Source organism: Lepus europaeus, chromosome 4, assembly GCF_033115175.1.
Source record: "Lepus europaeus isolate LE1 chromosome 4, mLepTim1.pri, whole genome shotgun sequence".
NCBI classification, from domain to species: Eukaryota; Metazoa; Chordata; class Mammalia; order Lagomorpha; family Leporidae; genus Lepus; species Lepus europaeus.
In genome coordinates, this window is record NC_084830.1 from 139,802,228 (window position 1) to 139,822,384 (window position 20,157).

The 20,157-nt window shown below is 42.0% G+C and overlaps 1 protein-coding gene across 5 annotated transcripts in view; it reads left to right on the forward strand.

The window, feature by feature from the left end:
- The window catches only part of NRG2 (neuregulin 2), a 265,355-nt gene that overhangs the window by 13,226 nt on the left and 231,972 nt on the right, over positions 1–20,157 (forward strand). The gene's annotated exons all lie outside the window — the stretch shown is intronic.

Consider the following 20,157-nt stretch of genomic DNA (forward strand, 5'->3'; position numbering starts at 1 on the left):
GGGAGACCAGGAGAAGCACCTGGCTCCTGCCATTGGATCAGCGCAGTGTGCCGGTCGCAGCGTGCCAACCGCGGCAGCCATTGGAGGGTGAACCAACGGCAAAGGAAGACCTTTCTCTCTGTCTCTCTCTCTCTCTCTGTCCACTCTGCCTGTCAAAAAAAAAAAAAAAAAAAAAAAAAACCTTGTCAGATTTGCTTTTTAATATATACAAAGTATATTCACAACACACATATATATATTTATTTTTTATAGTTTTTTTTTATTTAATAAATGTGAATTTACAAAGTGCAACTTTTGTATTGTTGTGGCTTCCCCCCCAACCTCCCTCCCTCCCGTGGCCCTCCCCTCTCCCACTCCCTCTCCCATCCCGCCCTTCATCGAGTTTCATTTTCAATTACCTTCATATACTGAAGATCAACTTAGTATATACTAAGCAAGGATTTCAACAGGCTGCACTCACACAACCGCACAAGGTATAGGGTATTGTTCGACTAGTAGTGTTTTTAAGTTTCATAGTAAAACACATTAAGGACAGAGATCCTACGTGGGGAGCATGTACCCAGTGACTCCCGTTGTTGATTTAACAATTGGCACTCTTATTTATGATGTCAGCAGTCACCCAAGACTCTTGCTATGAGCTGTCTAGGCTATGGAAGATCCTTGAGTTCACCGACTCTGAACTTGTTTAGTCAAGGCCGTATCACAGTGGAGGTTCCTTCCTCCCTTCAGAGAAAGGCGCCTCTCTCCTTGATGGCCTGTTCCTTCTGCTGGGTTCTTGTTCACCAGGATCTTTCATTTAGGTTGTTTTTAGCCACCGTGTCATGGCTTTCCATGCCTGTGAGACTCTCATGGACATTTTAGCCAGATCCGAATGTCCCAAGGGTTGATTCTGAGGCAGGAGTGCTGTTTTGGGCGTTTGCCATTCTATGAGTCTGCTGTGTGTCCTGCTTCCCCCGCAGGATCATTCTCTCCCTTTTAATTCTATCCTTCATTATTTGCTTACACTGGTCTTATTTGTGAAATCTCTTCGACACATACCCTATCTTTTTGATCGGTTGTGTATTTATACTTATCACTTTACCAAATGCGCTGGCATTGGTACCTGCCTCCTTGATAAGATTGATTTGAAATCCCCTGCCACATTTCTAGTTCCACCATTGGAGGTAAGTCCGAGTGAGCATGACAATACATATATTTAGTATAAAACTTAATGTAATGAACACTCATGAATCTCTACCCAACCCAAGACTGAGAACATTTCCTAGTAACGTGCATCTGCCTTTGTGTTTCTGCACTATCTCTTCTCCCTGCCCCCAGGGGTAACAAGAATCCTTACTTTACAGTTCTGGTTATGAAATTTAGTTTTATCTTGAATATATATATATACATATATATGTTAAAAATGATATATTCTTTAATTTGCATCCTATTCAACTTTATGGATGCTATCCAGTATACTTCCATAGTTTTCTGGGATTTGTCATTTTCACTGAATATATTTCTGAGATTTATCCATGTTGTTGTAAAAATGGATACTTTGTTCATTTTCAGTATGAGGTAACATCCTGTTGTGTGAATATACTAGTTTATTCTTCTGTTGTTACATTGTTGGGTAGTTTTTAGGCTTCATTGTCCTTATTATAAACGCTGCTGTTGTAAATATTCTCCTGCATGCCTCCTGATCATCTATGCGAATGCTTCCACCCTGGAGTGGGATTGCTGGTTGGTGAAGGGTTATTCAACTTTGTGAGAGAATGAACGCCAAATGGTTTTCCTGTCTCCTACAGTTTGTAAGAGTTCTGTGTACTATCTAACGCTTGGTATTGTCACACTTCTTAATTTTTGCCAATCTAGCAGTAATAAAGATTGTATATATCTATTTTTTATGTAATGGAAGAGCCAGCTTTACTTAAAGCTTTTAAAATATCCTCTTCCTTTCTATATTAAGATCTTGCAGCCTCATTTGACATTACTGTGCCTGGGAGTTCCTTTGAGAGAAAGCCATTTATTTGTATACATAGTTTTTACCAGGGATATAAAAACGTAGATAGAGTGAAAGCCACTAACTGGTTTGTTTGATTGTTGCTTTTAAGTTAATTTTGCAAGTGAATGCCAAATTATGCACTCTGAATTTTATTGTTAATATTCTACAAACATTGAAATATGTAAAAGTACATTTCTTACTATTCTTTACTATCACAAATTAATCTGATCTTAAGCTTATACCAGTCTTTAAAACTATTTTAAGTAAAATCTCCTTCAATCTGTTGATCTGGAATATTTCCACTGAGCCAAGTTTAGCAAAGCTATCTTTGTGCATTCCTTGGTATTTTAATTATACCAAAGAGCTTCAACACACCCTCTTTTGACATGGTTACATGATGCAATGAGAATTAATCTCTCAATGAAATTTCAAAACTCCAAGTGCTCAGCTCATTATTGATATCTGGTAAATTGACCCACAACAGTAACCAGAAAAATAAGCCCAAACAGATGGTGCTTCTATAATGTGCCCTAAACTGTGTTTTTTTAAGTTGAAAAAGCCATTTTGTATATAAACAGTTTTTGCCAATAACTAAAAACACATGGAGATGGAAAAAGAGATCCAAGACAAATGTTAGTATGTATGTTTTTAAGAACTTTTATAACTACTCGTGTTTATTGTATTTAAAAGCAAGCACTGGTTTGTGAAGTGTCTATTTTTTCCTACTTTTGAATGAAAGATTTTTGAAGGAACATATTGTGTGTTTCATTTTTCTTTATTGTGCTGTTTAGTGTGTTATCCCAAAGGGGCACTCAGAGAATATTGGTTGAGTACAAAATTGCTATACCATTAATATCTTTTGACTGATGAAAAGACTGAGTGAATATCCATGACCAAGGCACAGGAAAGCTATAGTTACGTCGTTCTTTACGCTACTGATTCTGGGAAGCAGTTGTTCTGCAGGTGAGTAAATTTATGCCAGGTGTTTTAAATGTCATATAACAAAAATGTGTTTCCTTCAGTTGCTATCAGCCTTTGATTTCTTTTGGTGTTCTTTCTTAAAGAAAATTGTTGGACCCGTATAGTGGCATAGTGGCTAAGCCTCCACCTTCTGAGTCAGCATCCCATGTGGGTGCCAGTTCGTGTCCTGGCTGCTCCTCTTCCAATCCGGCTCTCTGCTTATGGCCTGGGAAAGCAGTGGAGGATGGCCCAAATGCTTGGGCCACTGTGCCCACAAGGGAGACCCGGAAGAAGCTCCTACCTCCTGGGTTTAGAACAGTGCATCTCCAGCCATTGTGGCTATTTGGGGAGTGAACCAGGGGATAGAAGACCTCTCTCTCTGTCTCTCCCCCTCTCTGTCTGTAACTCTGCTTCTCATATCTCTGTGTGTGTGTGTGTGTGTGTATATATATATATATATATATATATATATATATAATACAAAGGTAAAGCCTCATTTTCTTGTTCCAATAATGCCAGATATTCACTTCTATCCTGATCAAGAGACATCAGGTGCTGCCAAAGCAAGATGGACTCCTGCCAAAGTGACCTCTTTGTGGGGGCCTTACAAAAAATTACTTTGTAATTTTGTAAATGGTGATTAAAAGAGAGCTAGAGGTGAAGGCTTTCCTTTTTTTCTTTTTCTTTTTCTTTTTTAAGATTTATTTATTCGAGAGGCAGAGTGGTGGTGGCAGTAGAGGGGAGAGATGTTTGATTTGCCTTTCATTTGTTGATTCACTCCCTGAATGGGTGCAGCACCTGGGGCTGGGCCAGGCTGAAGCCAGGAGCCTGGAACTTCATTTGACCCTCCCACTTGGGTAGCAGGGGCCCAAGAACTTGGACCATTCTCCACTGCCTTCCCAGGCACACTAGCAGGAAGTTGGATCAGAAACAGAGAAGCCGGAACTCAAACAGGTGCTCCAGTATTGAATGCCAGCCATGCAGCTGTCAGCGTAGCTCTCTGTGCCACAATGCTAGCCCCAAGGTTTCTTCTCTAACAAGGATTGTGATATTACCACCTCCTCACTATAGTAACCAACCTCAAAGGTGTTCTACAACAATTCATGCTTGTCATATTCACATCCTAGTGTAGTTCTTTCCCGCGTTGTAGGAGGGTTGGTGTGTATGATGAACAGAATGTGGCAAAAGTAGTGGTACGTCACCTGCAAGGTTATGTTATAAAAGACTACAAGGATCCAGGCACCACACACCAAATTGAATCTCCGGCAGTTCCAAAGGGAGCTGTTATGGAGGCTGGGAGTGTTATTGAAGAAGATGTAGGAGTTTCTTGTATCTAGAAAAGTGAGAGAGAAGAAGTGAATATGTAAATAGAAGTGAGAAGGCATTTCACTAAAAGACAGTGGAAAATTGAGAGCCCCTGATAAAAAGGAATGAAGTACCAATGAATACCGCAATATGGTTAACCTTAAAACCATGCAAAGTAAAAGAGGCCGGTCACAAAAGACCAGATTTCATATGATTCCATTTACATGCAAGGCCCAGAACAAGCAAATACAGAGACACAGAAAGTAGACTGGAAGTTACTGAGGGATAGGGGGTTGAGGGAGGGTCGGGGGTGATGCTTAGTGTGGGATTTCTTTTGGAAATAATAAAATATTCCAACATTGATTGTGGTGATGAATGAGAAATTCCAAATATATACTAAATCCACTGAATTTTATACTTCATTTAAATTGTGTGGCATTTGAATTATATTCAATGAAGTTTGACGGGGCCAGTACTGCAGTGCAGTAGGTTAATTCTCCGCCTGAGGCACCAGCATCCCATATGGGTACCGGTTCTTGTACTGGCTGCTCCTCTTCCAATCCAGCTCTCTGCTATAGCCTGGGAAAGCAGTAGAAGATGGCCCAAGTTCTTGGGCCCCCACACCTGCGTGGGAGACCCAGAAGAAGTTCCTGTCTCCTGGCTTTGGGTCAGCACAGCTCCGGCCGTTGCAGCCAACTGGGTCATGAACCTCTCTCTCTCCCCCCTCATCTGTAACTCTACCTATCAAATAAATAAATAAATAAATAAAATCTTCAAAAAAATTTTTTTATGTGTGTGTATGTGTGTGTTCTAAAGGACTGCAACTTGTCTCATGCTCTTTCTTCTTTCACTTGTTCTGGAAACTGAGGTTTCCAATCAGTAGCCAATGAGGAGCTGAAGCTTCCAATAACCTTGTGAGTGATCTTTCTTTGTCTGATTGGTGAAAAGTAGTACTTTTTGGAGTTTTTGACTTGCTGCTTCCTATTATGAATAGTATTAGCTATCTTTTTTATTTTATTTTTTAAAGATTTATGTACTTATTTGAAAGTCAGAGTTACACAGAGAGAAAAGGAGAGAGGGGGGGGGGGAGAGGGAGAGGGAGAGAGGTTTTCTAACCCCTAGTTCACTCCCCAGTTGGCTGCCATGTCTGGAGCTGTGCCGATCTGAAACCAGGAGCCAGAAGCTTCTTCCAGGTCTCCCAAGCAGGTGTAGGGTCCCAAGGACTTGGGCCTTCTTGCACTGCTTTCCCAGGCCATAGCAGAGAGCTGGATTGGAAGTGGAGCAGCTAGGACCAAAACTGGCACTCTATGGGATGCTGGCACTGGAGGCAGCAGCTTTACCTGCTGCGCCACAGCATCAGCCCCTGCCATCTTTTAACAAGAAAGAAAAGCACAAACTTCATGTTTAATGACCTAGTATATAAGGTTTGGCAGAGAAATGATAGAGGACTTAGTAAGGCAGAGGAAGGTCAAGCCTAGGTGCCACAGAGGAGAGGAACACCAGCAATAAGCACACCAACCACTAACTTGTCCCATGGAACCTCAAAAAGCCATGAGAATTGGATGGGACAAGTATATGTACAAGGAGAAAAGGGTCTGAAGAGGGGTGGATTATTTAAGAGTATATATAAGTGGGTAAAGTTTATGGCATGGCTGGTTAAGCCACCACTTAGGATGCCTGCAACCTATATCAGAGTGCTGATTGGAGTCCTAGCTGCTCCATTTCTGATACAGCTTCCTGCTAATGCGTCTTGGGAGACCACAGCTGATGGCTCAAGTGTTTAAGGCCCTGCCACCCATGTGGGAGACCAAGACAGAGTTCTGGGCTCCTGGCTTTGGCCTGGCCCAACCCTGGCTGTTGTGGACATTCAGGGAATGAGCAAGCAGATAGAAGATCTCTCTCACAGTTTCACTCTCATGCCACCTTTTGCATAAATAAAAATAATACATTTAAAAAACAGAAATATATATAAGGATCAAGTAGAACCCAGATTTTCAACCTCTTTCACCTCAAAGTAAGTCAAATGCTTTTCTCTCTTTCACCATGCAGGAGATAGAAGCTGTCTTTTTTGGAGAAATTAAATTAGAAAGGATCTGGGCATATTGAGCTCTGAGGAATGGGTTTGAAAACAAGGAAATACAAGAAAACATGAACACCTACATGTGCTCTGCTGTTGCATCTCTCACTGTCACCATACTGAAATGAGGTGGTAGCCCAGTTGTAGGCTTGAACCTCTGAAACTGTGAGTTACATACATAAGCCTTATCTCTTATAAAGTTGACTGCTTTAGGTATTTTGTTGCAGAAACCAAGAGCTAACTAATACATTTAGCTTCAGAAAGCAAGCAGCCAACTATTGCTGCTCTTAGGCAAGAGAGATGAAAGGATCCTTCTCTCGAGAAACTGAACTGGTACAGAGAAAACATTGTCACAGCCTGGCGTTCGAGGGTTCCTAATTTAAAATTAAAAAGTCAGCATCATAGTATAATAGAATTTGTAACATATTCAGAATATAACAACTTTCACTATGCTCCTGGCCATCATTCTAGCACTACTCACCATCATTCCTCACTTGGAGTGCTGCAGCATTTTCCTCCTTGGTCACCTGCTTACACTTTTATCCATTGAGCCAGTTCTCAGAAGAATCTTTTTGGTGACCAGATCATGTCTTCGATTCAAAACCTTCTGGTTATTGCAGGTCATGATCAGAATCAAAGCCAGTGCTGTTTCTATGATCTATGGGCCTTACATGGTCTGTTCCCTCTGCCCTCCTACTCTAACCACGTGTTCTTCAAGTCTCTCCTTTGCATCTCTATTACAGCCATATTGGAGACTTTGAAAATGCTCAGGCTTCCCTCACTTCTGGTGCTGTTCTGTCTACCTGGAACCTCTTTGCCCAGACGATTTCTTGGCTAGCTCCTCACCTCCTTTAGGTCTTGTCCAAGTATAATCTTGTCATTTATTTCTCCTTAGCATTTGTCATTGCAAGGAATGATATGCTTATTTTCTTAATTATTTATTGTATCTCTCCCTTGACTAAAATATAAGCTCTTGAGGGCAGAGTTCTCCCATTTGTTGCTTACTGCTGTATCTCCAGCACCTAGCACATCATATGCTTAATAAATATTTATTAAGTGAATCAATAAGTCACTAAAAAGGAATGATAATATACATTTTCCCTTTTGATGATATGGTTAATTTTTGCAATAAATTTCCTGATAATGAACTGGCTTTACATTCTTGATATGATCCCACTTAGTCTGGTATTTAATTCTTTGAAAATGTTACTAAATATTTTTAAAGATTTATTTGAAAGAGTTACAGAGGGGGAGAGAGGGGGGAGGGGGAGGGGGAGGGGGAGGGGGAGGGAGAGGGAGAGGGAGAGGGAGAGGGAGAGGGAGAGGGAGAGGGAGAGGGAGAGGGAGAGGGAGAGGGGTCTTCCATCTGCTGGTTCACTCCCCAGTTGGCCGCAATGGCTGGAGCTGTGCCAATCTGAAGCCAGGAGCTAGGAGCTTCCTCCAAGTCTCCTACATGGGCACAGGGGCTCAAGGACTTGGGCCATCTTCCACTGCTTTCCCAGGCCATAGAAGAGATCTAGATCAGAAGTGGAGCAGCTAAGATTCGAACTGGTGCCCATATGGGATGCCCGCACTGCAGGCAGCAACTTTACCCGCTATGCCACAGCACTGGCCCCAGCTAGTTTGGATTGAAACAAAAGAGCATTTCTCTCCTCCCCGCCCCCCCACCCCCCCAGCCTAGATTTTTCTTGCTAGCAGAAAAGAATAGAGTATACTCGAACCTAAAAAACCAAGATTATGGACAGACATTTGGTGCAGTGGTTAAGATGTCACTTGGGACATCTATATCCCATATCAGAGCACCTGAGTTTGAGTCTTGGCTCCACTCCCAGTTCTAGTTTCCTGATAATGTGAATCTTGGGAGGCAGCAACTGATTGCTCAAGTAGCTGGATTCCTGCCACCCATGTAAGAGACCTGGATTGTATACCAAGCCTGGTTGTTGTGAGCATTTGGGGGAGCAAACCAGAACATTGGAGAGCTCCCTCTGTCTCTGCCTTTCAAATAAATTAAATGGGTCTTTAAAAAATAACCAAGATTGTTTCAGCCCTTATTTTTCTCCAGAGTCTGAGGCTGCTGTTCCTCTAACTCATCTTGTCCATCAAAGACAGTGAAAAGGCCGGTGCCGTGGCTCAATAAGCTAATCCTCTCTCTGCGGCGCCGGCACACCAGGTTCTAGTCCCAGTCGGGGCACCGGATTCTGTCCCAGTTGCCCCTCTTCCAGCCCAGCTCTCTGCTGTGGCCCGGGAGTGCAGTGGAGGATGGCCCAAGTCCTTGGGCCCTGCACCCCATGGGAGACCAAGAGAAGCACCTGGCTCCTGGCTTTGGATCAGCGTGGTGTGCCAGCTGCAGTGGCCATTGGAAAAAAAAAAAAAAGTGAAAAATTATCTGTATGTTCTCTCCCTTAGTTTCCAAACTTCTCCTTTTCTTGAGTAGAAGTACTCTCTCTAGGATCCTCATGTTTCCTGCATAAAAGTCTTTCTTTGGGGTCAAGTTCCTGGGAGAGAGGCTTCTTACTTGTTTGTTTGTTTTATTTATTTTTGACAGGCAGAGTGGACAGTGAGAGAGGGAGACAGAGAGAGAGGTCTATCCTTTACCTTTGGTTCACCCTCCAATGGCTGCTGTGGCCGGCGCGGTGCAGCCGGCACACCGCACTGATCTGAAGCCAGGAGCCAGGTACTTCCTCCTGGTCTCCCATGCAGGTGCAGGGCCCAAGGACTTGGGCCATCCTCCCCTGCACTCCCAGGCCACAGCAGAGAGATGGACTGGAAGAGGGGCAACCAGGACAGAATCCAGCGCCCCAACCGGGACTAGAACCTGGTGTGCCGGTGCCGCAGGCAGAGGATTAGCCTATTGAGCCACAGCGCCGGCCAAGGCTTACTTACTTGGACCTTGACCCTTTCTTAACAGAATATTGACCATGACTTAGGTTTTCATTGATGACTCAGGGTGATCAGTGGTTCCAAGCCTGGTGGAATCTGCAACAGGTGAGCGTGTTTTTACCTTTACCTTAAAGGGATCCAAATACGCTGTGCATTTTATTATTTTGCATTTTGTTACTATTCTCATTTTCCTGTCTTTTCCTAACTTTTTTCTTAGAAGTCAGGATTTTCATCTATTCCTTATCATCTCCCATGAATTTGAAAAAACATTGCCACATTTGTTAGAATTGTGCCTAAAATAAGTCACTAGGCCTTGAGTTCAAGGAAATCCCCTATGGCAAAATGACAGGCATTAAAAACTCTTGATGTCTCTTTGGCTTGACTTTTTAAAAAAAGATTTATTTGAAAGGCAGAGTATCAGAGAGAGAAGGGAGGGAGAGATTATCTTCCATTTACTGGTTTACTCCCCAAGTGGCCACAATGGGCAGGTCTGTGTCAGGCTAAATCCAGGAGCCTGGAACTCCATCCTGGTCTCCCACATGAATGGCAGGGGCAAAAGTACTTGGACTATCTTCTGGGCTTTCCAAGATGGATTAGCAAGAAACCAGATAGGATGCAGAATAGCTGGGACTCAAAACAGCTATCCAATATGGGATGCCAGCATTGCAAGTGGCAGCTTAATCCACTCTGCCACAACTCTGGTCTCCAGAATTTTTTTTTTCCTCTTCATGTTTATTATTCTATTCTAGATTATTTGCCATACTATCAGATAAATAGAGAGTCAACATAGAGCTGCCTGAGTTCAAACCATGGCTAACTCTGGCTTTTGGACAAGAATTGTAACTTTTCTGAGCCTTAGCAAAACAAAGGTAGTAATTATATTTACTTCAGTATTGCTATGAGACATAATTGATTTAAAAATGTAAAATATTTAGAACAGTGACTAGAACATAGTAAGTACATTTTAACTTTCATCATTATTTTTCTATTTCTATAGTACCTTTTCCTGATGTTCTTTAAGTATCTAATGAATATACATGAAGATGAAAGTAGATAAAGGCCATGTTTAAATCTCCTTATAACAGGAGCACAAGTTCAATACTATCATTTTCCCATTTTTAAAAAAGATTTATTTATTTGTATGAAAGATAGGGTTACAGAGAGGCAGAGGCAGAGAGAGAGGGAGAGAGAAGTCTTCCATCTGCTAGCTCACTCCTCAAATGGCCACAATGGCCTGAGCTGGGCTGATTTGAAACCAGGAACCAAGAGCTTCTTCCGGGTCTCCCATGTGGGTGCAGGGACCCAAGGACTTGGACCCTCTTCTACTGCTTTCTCAGGCCATAGCAGGGAACTGGATCGGAAGTGATATACCCGAGACTCGAACCGGTGCCCATATGGGGTACTGGCACTGCAGGTGGCAGCTTTACCAGATATGCCACAGTGCTGGGCCCTCATTTTCTTATTTTTTTAAGAAGGAAAATTGAGTCATAGAGAAGGGAAGTGATTTACTCAACCATACACAACTGTGAAAGAACCAGGAGTAGGGGCCGGCATGTGGCGCAGTGGGTTAACACCCTGGCCTGAAGTACCGGCATCCCATGTGGGCACCTATTCAAGACCCGGCTGCTCCACTTCCAATCCAGCTCTCTGCTATGGCCTGGGAAAGCAGTAGAAGATGGCCCAAGTCCTTGGGCCCCTGCATCTGCATGGGAGACCTGGAAGAAGGTCCTGGCTCCTGGCTTCGGATCGGCACAGCTCCGGTCATTGCAGCCAATTGGGGAGTGAACCAGGGGATGGAAGACCTCTCTCTCTCTCTCTGCCGCTCCTCTCTGTGTAACTCTGACTTTCAAATAAATAAATATTTTTTTTTTTAAAAAGAACCAGGAGTAGCAGCCACTTTTCCTCCTGAGCTTTTTTTGTTTTGTTTTTACAAATCAGTTATTGATATCATGTAATTATTGAAGTATATTAAAGCATGAACTTTGAATCCTGTAGTTTTTAGATACAGAGTTCATAAGGCATTATATTTTCTGCCACAATTCATTGGCTATTAAGATGTGAAATTTTGTCAGCACCACATGCATTGAAAACCCATATTATCTCAAACATATTGTGATGATTGATTATTTTAAAAGTTCTATTGCTTAAAGTCTAATAAATTCTGTGTCAAACTTGGGCTTAGTAGAAGATAGGGTCACACAATTGAAAAGTTCTATGTTCTAGCTACAAAGAATGGTGTGGAGGACAAGCTGTCCAAGCTGGCAGCCCAGAAAATTTGGGACTTAATCTTGTTTCAACTCCTTTTGTGCTATCCTGTCAATTACTCCTGGTGGTAATTTGCTTCCTGGTTAACAAAGAAAATGATTTTGCCAAATAACTTTTCTTACATTCCACATTTATTTAACAACTTTTTTTTTTTTTTCTTTTTGGACAGGCAGAGTGGATAGTGAGAGAGACAGAGAGAAAGGTCTTCCTTTTTGCCGTTGGTTCGCCCTCCAATGGCCGCCACGGCCGGCGCATCTCGCTGATCCGAAGCCAGGAGCCAGGTGCTTCTCCTGGTCTCCCTTGCGGGTGCAGGGCCCAAGCACTTGGGCCATCCTCCACTGACTTCCCAGGCTACAGCAGAGAGCTGGCTGGAAGAGGGGCAACCGGGACAGAATTCGGCGCCCCAACCGGGACTAGAACCTGGTGTGCCGGTGCCGCAAGGCACAGGATTAGCCTGTTGAGCCACGGCACCAGCCAACAACTTTTCTTAAACTTTATTTTTAGTTGCTTCTCAGGGTAAAGTCTCAATATCTTATCTTGTCCCATAGGATCTTTAATAAATGGCTCCCATGGTACCAAATTACTTAAGATTCTTTTGTTACACGAGACAGAAAGTCTAATTTAAAATAGGGTAAGTACATGTGAGAACTCGGTGGTTAACACAATTGGAAAGTCTGGGGGTGATTAGTTTCAGCCATGCCTTGATCCTGGGGCTGGATAGTGTTACTGGGACTTTGGAGGGAGCTGCAAAAGTTCCCGGAGAGACAGGCATTTGGACTAGCACTTGGGACACCCAAATCCCTACCCAAGTGTTTGGGCATGCATTCGTGCTCCTCTCCAAACAGCTTCCTGCTTACCTGCATCCTGGGAGACAGCAGTTGGATTCCTGCCTCCCATGTGGGAGACCTGAATTGGATATCAGGCCCCTGCTGTGGCCTGGCCCATTGCTGGCCATTGAGGGCATTTGGGGAGTGAACCAGCAGATGGGAACTCTGTCTCTTTGTGTCTTAAACAAATAATTTTTAAAAGATTTTTTAAAGTTCATGAAAAATGTCTACTACGCAAAAACTATGCATGGATTTCAAAAATATTTTTTGCACTAATATAAACCTTTTAATTCCGTGGTAATGCTCTTTTTGAAGTGTTCTCATAGTCTTTCTTTTCATCCCTCACTTCTGTCTTCTGTTATATCAGACTCATCTCCTGGCACAAATAGCTGACCTCTTAGCAGTGCCAAGCTGCTTACAGCATCCTTACTCTTTGTAATTTCAGAAGAAGAGACCATGTGCCTCTCAGTAAACATTGCATTCTACTTTACTGTCTGTTCCTGAACCATCTTTGTGGCCAGGGGAATAGGACAATTATTCACCAGGTCTGAGTCACATATTTGCTCCTGGGCTTTGGTTAGAGTCAACTCTACTCAAAGTTCATTTAATCAGAGAAGAGGTGGAGGATGTTTTGAAAGAGGAAATTGGGTCTTATCAGAAAAAAGGTTAAAAGATGCTGAGCAGCAAAAACAATTTGTCCACTAATAAGACTTTCCAATTCATTTGCTGCTAGACTCTCTTCTATCAATCTCTGCTAAGATTGACTTGTCTATTTGTTTTTCTGAATTCATCATGCACACCCCTATCTTTCCTGTATAGAGCTGTGTACTGTGCTCCAGCTTCTCTTTGAATGCTGCCCATTCTTTGAATTCTTCATAGAGTGACTCCTGAATATGACCTCTCCCTCTTGAGAATTCATTAGATAAAGCATCTAGGTAAATATATCAGGATGTGAATAAATGACACTATTATAAGAGTGAGCTCTGATTCTCTCTAATGAGTGTGTGTGTGTGTGTGCGTATGAAGTAACATAGAAGCTCTGCAACCTTAACTCTTTTTTTATTTTTTTGACAGGCAGAGTTAGACAGTGAGAGAGAAAGAGACAGAGAGAAAGGTCTTCCTTTTTCCGTTGGTTCACCCCCCAAGTGGCCGCTACAGCCGGCGCACTGCGCCAATCCGAAGCCAGGAGCCAGGTGCTTCCTCCTGGTCTCCCATGCGGGTGCAGGGCCTAAGGACCTGGGCCATCCTCCACTGCCTTCCTGGGCCACAGCAGAGAGCTGGACTGGAAGAGGAACAACCGGAACAGAATCTGGCGCCCTGACCGGGACTAGAACCCAGGGTGCCGGCGCCGCAGGGAGAGGATTAGCCTAGTAAGCCACAGCTCCGGCCTACCTTAACTCTTACGGATAAATTGCTGAAACATGCTGTATGTGCTACAGAGACATGCCAGCATGCTGAGGCACCATGGTTGGGAGTTGCTGATCTAGGCTACTCACCTGGTTCTTGCCTGGGGTCAGCTCATGTGTTGTCGACTTGCATTATATTCCTATAATTACTTTAAAATTATTCATTCATGGCCGGCGCCGCGGCTCACTAGGCTAATCCTCCGCCTTGCGGCGCCGGCACACCGGGTTCTAGTCCCGGTCAGGGCACCGATCCTGTCCCGGTTGCCCCTCTTCCAGGCCAGCTCTCTGCTGTGGCTAGGGAGTGCAGTGGAGGATGGCCCAAGTCTTTGGGCCCTGCACCCCATGGGAGACCAGGAGAAGCACCTGGCTCCTGCCATCGGATCAGCGCAGTGCGCCAGCCGCAGCGCGCTACCGCGGCAGCCATTGGAGGGTGAACCAACGGCAAAGGAAGACCTTTCTCTCTGTCTCTCTCTCTCACTATCCACTCTGCCTGTCAAAAAAAAAAAAATATATTCATTCATTCATTCTAGATTAAAGGCAGAATGACTGAAAGAGAGAAAGAGAACAGAGCAAGAGAGAGAGAGCACTCCCATCTACTGATCCACTCCCCAAATGCCCACAAAAGCTGGGGCTTGGCCAGGGCAAAGCAGGGACTCAATCTGGGTCTCCCATGTGGGCGGCAAAGACTGAAGTCCTTGAGCCATCATTCCTGCTTCCCACAGTGCTCATTAGCAGGAAACTAGAGCTGGGGGTAGAGCAGGGAGTTGAATTTAGTCAAGCACTCTGATATGGGGTGCTAGGCCAAATGCCCACCCCTACTATTTTGTTTCTAATGTATTTTATATAATTTTAGAATATAATATCAAACTGGAAAATGTTACTTAAAATGTCACACTATATCATTCTTTGACTTTTTAAATGTTATAACTCAATACCGAAAAATTAGAAAGGTCCTTTTTGTCCCTTTGTCTTAATTAGTGGGAAATTGATAAATATTTGTAAATGAATGAATTAAAAGATAAACTGATGACACAGAAATATTATTTTAAAAGATTTCTAGATAATTATGATAGTAATTTAATCTATTAAATATATTTAATCTATTAAGTAGATCCTATTATTAGACTTGCTCCACTTTGGCATTCCCAGTGTTTCATTCATACTTTTATTAATACACTTAAAATGTTAGATTACAATTTATCTTGCTTCTTAACTATGTCCTCTTCTAAACTGTGACTAGAATACAGTATCTAAATCTTAGTTCTTATATTCCTGTCATAGCAGGTATCTAATTAATATTTCAGGGAAGACAAAGAATGGTTAATGTTGAAGTCAAAATACTGCATTTGGTCTCCACTAAAAATGTATTCCCTTACTCCTTCCACCTTGATGCAGTATTTTTATTCACATTTTCTTCTAATCCATGTGTATGAGAAGCAATGCGTAAGGCTGGCTGTTCTGTTTAGGCTCGGAAGCAAAGACAATGAAGTTCACCTGTTAACACTTTAGGCAGTAGCAAGTTAGCCTGTCCTTAAGCAAGGAAATAGCATGATGGGAATACAGAGAAATTATGCTGTGAGTGATAGACAGGAAAGTGAGGAGGCTGTTGTATTAATCTGAGTGTGAGGGCACAAGAATGTCATGAATAGTAATAGAAGTGATTAAGAAAAGGAGAAACATGTTCAATACAAAGGTAATTTACAAAAGTTCACAGAAAGTGTGCAGTATGCAACAACTATATATGGATTTCTTTTTCTTTTTCTTTTTTTTTTTTGACAGGCACAGTGGACAGTGAGAGAGAGAGACAGAGAGAAAGGTCCTCCTTTTGCCGTTGGTTCACCCTCCAATGGCTGCCGTGGCCAGCACGCTGTGGCTGGCGCACCGCGCTGATCCGAAGGCAGGAGCCAGGTGCTTCTCCTGGTCTCCCATGAGGTGCAGGGCCCAAGGACTTGGGCCATCCTCCACTGCACTCCTGGGCCACAGCAGAGAGCTGGCCTGGGAGAGGGGCAACCGGGACAGAATCCGGTGCCCCGACTGGGACTAGAACCCAGTGTGCCAGTGCCACAGGTGGAGGATTAGCCCATTGAGCCACGGCGCCGGCCAACTATATATGGATTTCAAAAAATTTTTTGCACCTAAATAATCCTTTAATTCCATTTCCATGAACTTTTTGAAGTAATCTATTTATATTTTTTATTTCTTTATTTTTGTTTTCTGATTTAAAAAGTAATACTTTGATTTTCAACAAAGGTATCAAGGCTGTTCAGTGGGGGAAAGAACAGTCTTTCCAACAAATGATGCTGTAACAACTGGCTGTTCACATGCAAATGAATGAGTTGGATTTCTACCTTGTAGCAAATATAAAAATTAACTGAAAAAATGGATCATTTTATGAAACTCTTATAAAAAAAATTGGTGTCAAGTCTTCATGGCCTTAAATTTGGCAATTGTTTCTTAAATATGATACGAAAGGCACAAGCAACAAAGGAAAAAAATAGGTAAATGAACTTAATAAAAATTTAAAACTTTTAAGAATCAAAACATTATCAAAAGAGTGAAAAGACAACCCACAGAACGGGAGAAAACAGTGTATCTGGTAAGGGTCTAGTATCCAGAATACATAAAGAATACTTAGAGCTCAACAATAAAATGACAAATATCCCAACTTAAAAATAGATGAAACACCAGCATAGATATTTTTCCAAAGAATATATGCAAATAGCCTACAAGTACATGAAAAGTTCCCCAGCAGTCATTAGTCATTAGGGAAATGGAAATCAAAACTGAGGTAAAGCACCACTAAGACAGTCATTAAAACAATAAAAATAGGGGCCAGCACTATGGCACAGTGGGCTAAGCCTGCACCTGTGGCACTGGCATTCCATATGTGTGTCACTTTGGTCCTAGCTGCTCCACCTCCAATCCAGCTCTCTGCTTATGGTGAAGATCTCTCTCTCTCTCTGACTCTGCCTTTCACATAAATGAATAAATCTTAAAAAAAAATAGATAACAGGTGCTGGCAAAGATGTACAGAAATTGAAACACATATTGCTGGTGAAAAAGTAAAATCACATAGCCAATTGTTGAAAACAATGTGATAGTCTCTCAGTAAATTAAATAGAGTGACCATATGATCCAGTAATTGCACTTCTCCAAAGGAATTGAAAAATCTATTTCAAAAAAACAGAAGAACATAAATCAAAAAGTCATTTTTATATATTGAAATTATAGGTGAATTTTGATTTTTTTTATTCTTACAGCTATTTCCTAAATTTTCTACTTTGAAAATGATTTATTTTTGTATCTTGAAAACAAAAAACAAGGAATATTATTTACAACAAGAAAAACTATTGCAAGTTCTTTCTAAAAATCTAGAGACAATTTTTTAAAAGAAAACAAAAATCTAGAAAAATTTTTAAAAGAAAACTAATATCATTTAGTGTTCTACTTAATGAGAAACAGTGCATTAGTGCTTGCCCTTGTACTTACTTTGGTGTATGTGTGTGCACATATAATATACACACATGTGATTTAATAAATTTACATAAACATAGAATATGTTAATTCAATTACTATACATTAATAAACACAAATTAGTATTTATTATGAAAGGACTAAATAGGCAATGTGAAATCTATAGGGTTACAGAAGTAGTACTTTATAAAGCACAAGTCACCTGTCCTTCCAGTCTTTCTCCACCTCCACTCTGAACAAGTGTCCCTAATCCTGATATTGTACCAGAAAATTTGGTCATAAACAAACTTCATATACATACCTGTATATATGTTTAGTTTTATATACATTATATTATTTATATTGTTCTGCAGTGTACTTTATTTATTTAATAATACATCTTGGAAAATTTTCTACATTATTAAATATAAATACTATTCTTTTTAAATAATGTCAGATTATAACATAGTATGGATTTACCATAATATATTTAATCAGCCTTTATTGATGGGCATTTTATTTACCCCCAAGATTCAGGGGGGGTGCTATTAGACCAATGATCAAAGAATCCCTTGGTCATATGTCTCCGCTTACTTATCATATATTTCTCTAGATGCATATGACATTTTAAAGGAAGAAATGGTAAGGCTTGGTGACAGATTGGTCAGAAGCCTGATTTTGCCAGCACAACCTCGAGTTGAACTGGGCACCAATTCATACCAACCAACTTTACACAACTCTGAATCATGAAGCACAATGCTACTTAATTAAATCATAGTAGTAGGTGTATCTGTTTATTTGAAAATAGAAATCCATGGTCCAGGACACCCCTTGCTTGGTTTCCAATCTTCTGATTACCAGAGTTACCTGATCACCAAGCATTTTGGAATGAGGAGGCTGAATGAACTCCAAGAACTTTTTCCAGGCTGTGAAGGCTTGTCTGCCCCTCCTCAGGGAACTATGTGCCCGGCACACATGTGGCAAGGCTCACACTGTGAGGTGCAGTACCTTTTCTTCTGGGCAGTGCTGGAGGTATGATGACTTGTCTTCTTACTTATCAGTTCTATTTTTAAAATCAGCTCTGTAATGAATTTGCCCTTGTTGTTGATGATCTCAGTTTTCATCATTTTGGGCTTCATCTCATTTTGGGACTGGTAGTCCACTGTCCACTCGTTGTTTTCTCTGCCTGGAATTCTGTGCAGTGTTGATACCAGGCCACTGTTTTCCTGTTCTTAGTTCTTTCAGCTTGCAAAGGACCCGAGGGGAACGAGCAATGCTCCTTCTGCCTTTCCTCCTTTTTAATTGGTTCTTCAGCCACTTGGTCTCAAATGGAGAAATCAGTCATCTGGAACCATGGGGCTTTCTAAGCTTTAAGTGGTGACCTGGAGGAGGAAAGAGGGCCAGTGTCAGCTTTTAGAGGCTCTCGGCTCAAATTTCTACAAGACTGGTAGAGGAAGAAGGAGGCTATTTCAGTCATGAGTGCTTGAGTTCTCCAAGGCTAAACCTATAAATATTAAACGCCAATTTCATGGTGGAAAATGCCAGCAACTTGGATAGCTTTTAAAACTACACAAACCCCTGGCAAAAATAATTTCAGCTCTTTTCTTACATTGCGGTATCCTTTTACTTTATACTCTGACAGAGGAAGAATGAAACAAGTTTCATTTTGATTCGTGAATGTTGTTTTATTCTAAATGCCCCATGTGATGGGAATGCAAATAGACACAAGATATATGCAAATTAACTTGCATACCCAGAGAAGGCAAATGAGGCTCAGTTCTTAGATTCCTTGATCAAGCTCTCTGGGTAAGAAGGCTAAGGAAGGAGGTATCTGTAACTGAATTACAGAGAACGTCATGTTTGAGAAGGGAGAGGAGAGATGTTGGCTGCCATACAGCTCCCAGCATTCCAGAACCTGCATATAAAAGTGAGCGCAGCTGCCGAGGAGGCAAAGGAGCTCAATGAAAGAACAGCCTTCATTGGTGCGAAGGCGCTGGGGCACAGGACGCACGCAGCGGGATAAAGTGGACTCTCCAACTTTCCCGGCTAGGTCTTGACCGGCAGTCCCGGCAGTGCTCTCTAAGCCACTGATGATACCTTCCTGCCTGCTCCTGTCTTTCACAGTCCAGAGCAGGACTATAGTGAAGTGAGTTAGGGATAAGGTTTAAAGGGAGCCAAACAACTCAGTAATGGTGAGAAACAATATTTTAATGCCAAAGTTTTTCTTAAAAGATTTTACTTATTTATTTGAGAGGTAGAGTTATAGACAGTGAGAGGGAGAGACAGAAAGGTCTTCCTTCCACTGATTGACTCCCCAAACAACCGGAGCTGAGCTGAGCCAATCCGAAGCCAGGAGCCAGGTGCCTCTTCCTGGTCTCCCATGCTGGTGCAGCGGCCCAAGAACTTGGGCCATCTTCTACTGCTTTCCCAGGCCATAGCAGAGAGTTGGATTGGGAGTGGAGCAACCAGGTCTTGAACCAGAGCCCATATGGAATGCTGGTGCTTCAGGCCAGGGTGTTAACCCGCTGCGCCACAGCACTGGCCCCAACATCAACATTTTAAATAGAGATACAATTGTCTCCTATACTTGTAAGAGCCTGCCTTTTCCCAAACCTGACCCTGGTTCCAACAAAACTTTATTTGCAAAGCAGATGTCTAGATTATCTAGAGTTTGCCAGTTTCATATTTTTGCCTTTATTTTACTGAAAAATATTATTTATTGACATGTAATGCTTTTCCAACACCTTTATGGGCGTAGTACAATATTTGAAGAGATGTATACCATATAAACTGATCAGATCAGGCAATTTCACACCTTAAGCTGTTGCATTAAAATATTACATATCTGAGAGAATTTGCTGTGTTTGTAACAGATGCCCTTATGGCCGAGTAGTGTCCACACCCAGGGAATGCTTAGGTAGCTAGTGTAGGAGAATGAACTTTGTGGAGGTGCCATGACTGAGGTTTTTTTGGTGTTCCCTTCAATTTGATGCCCAAAGA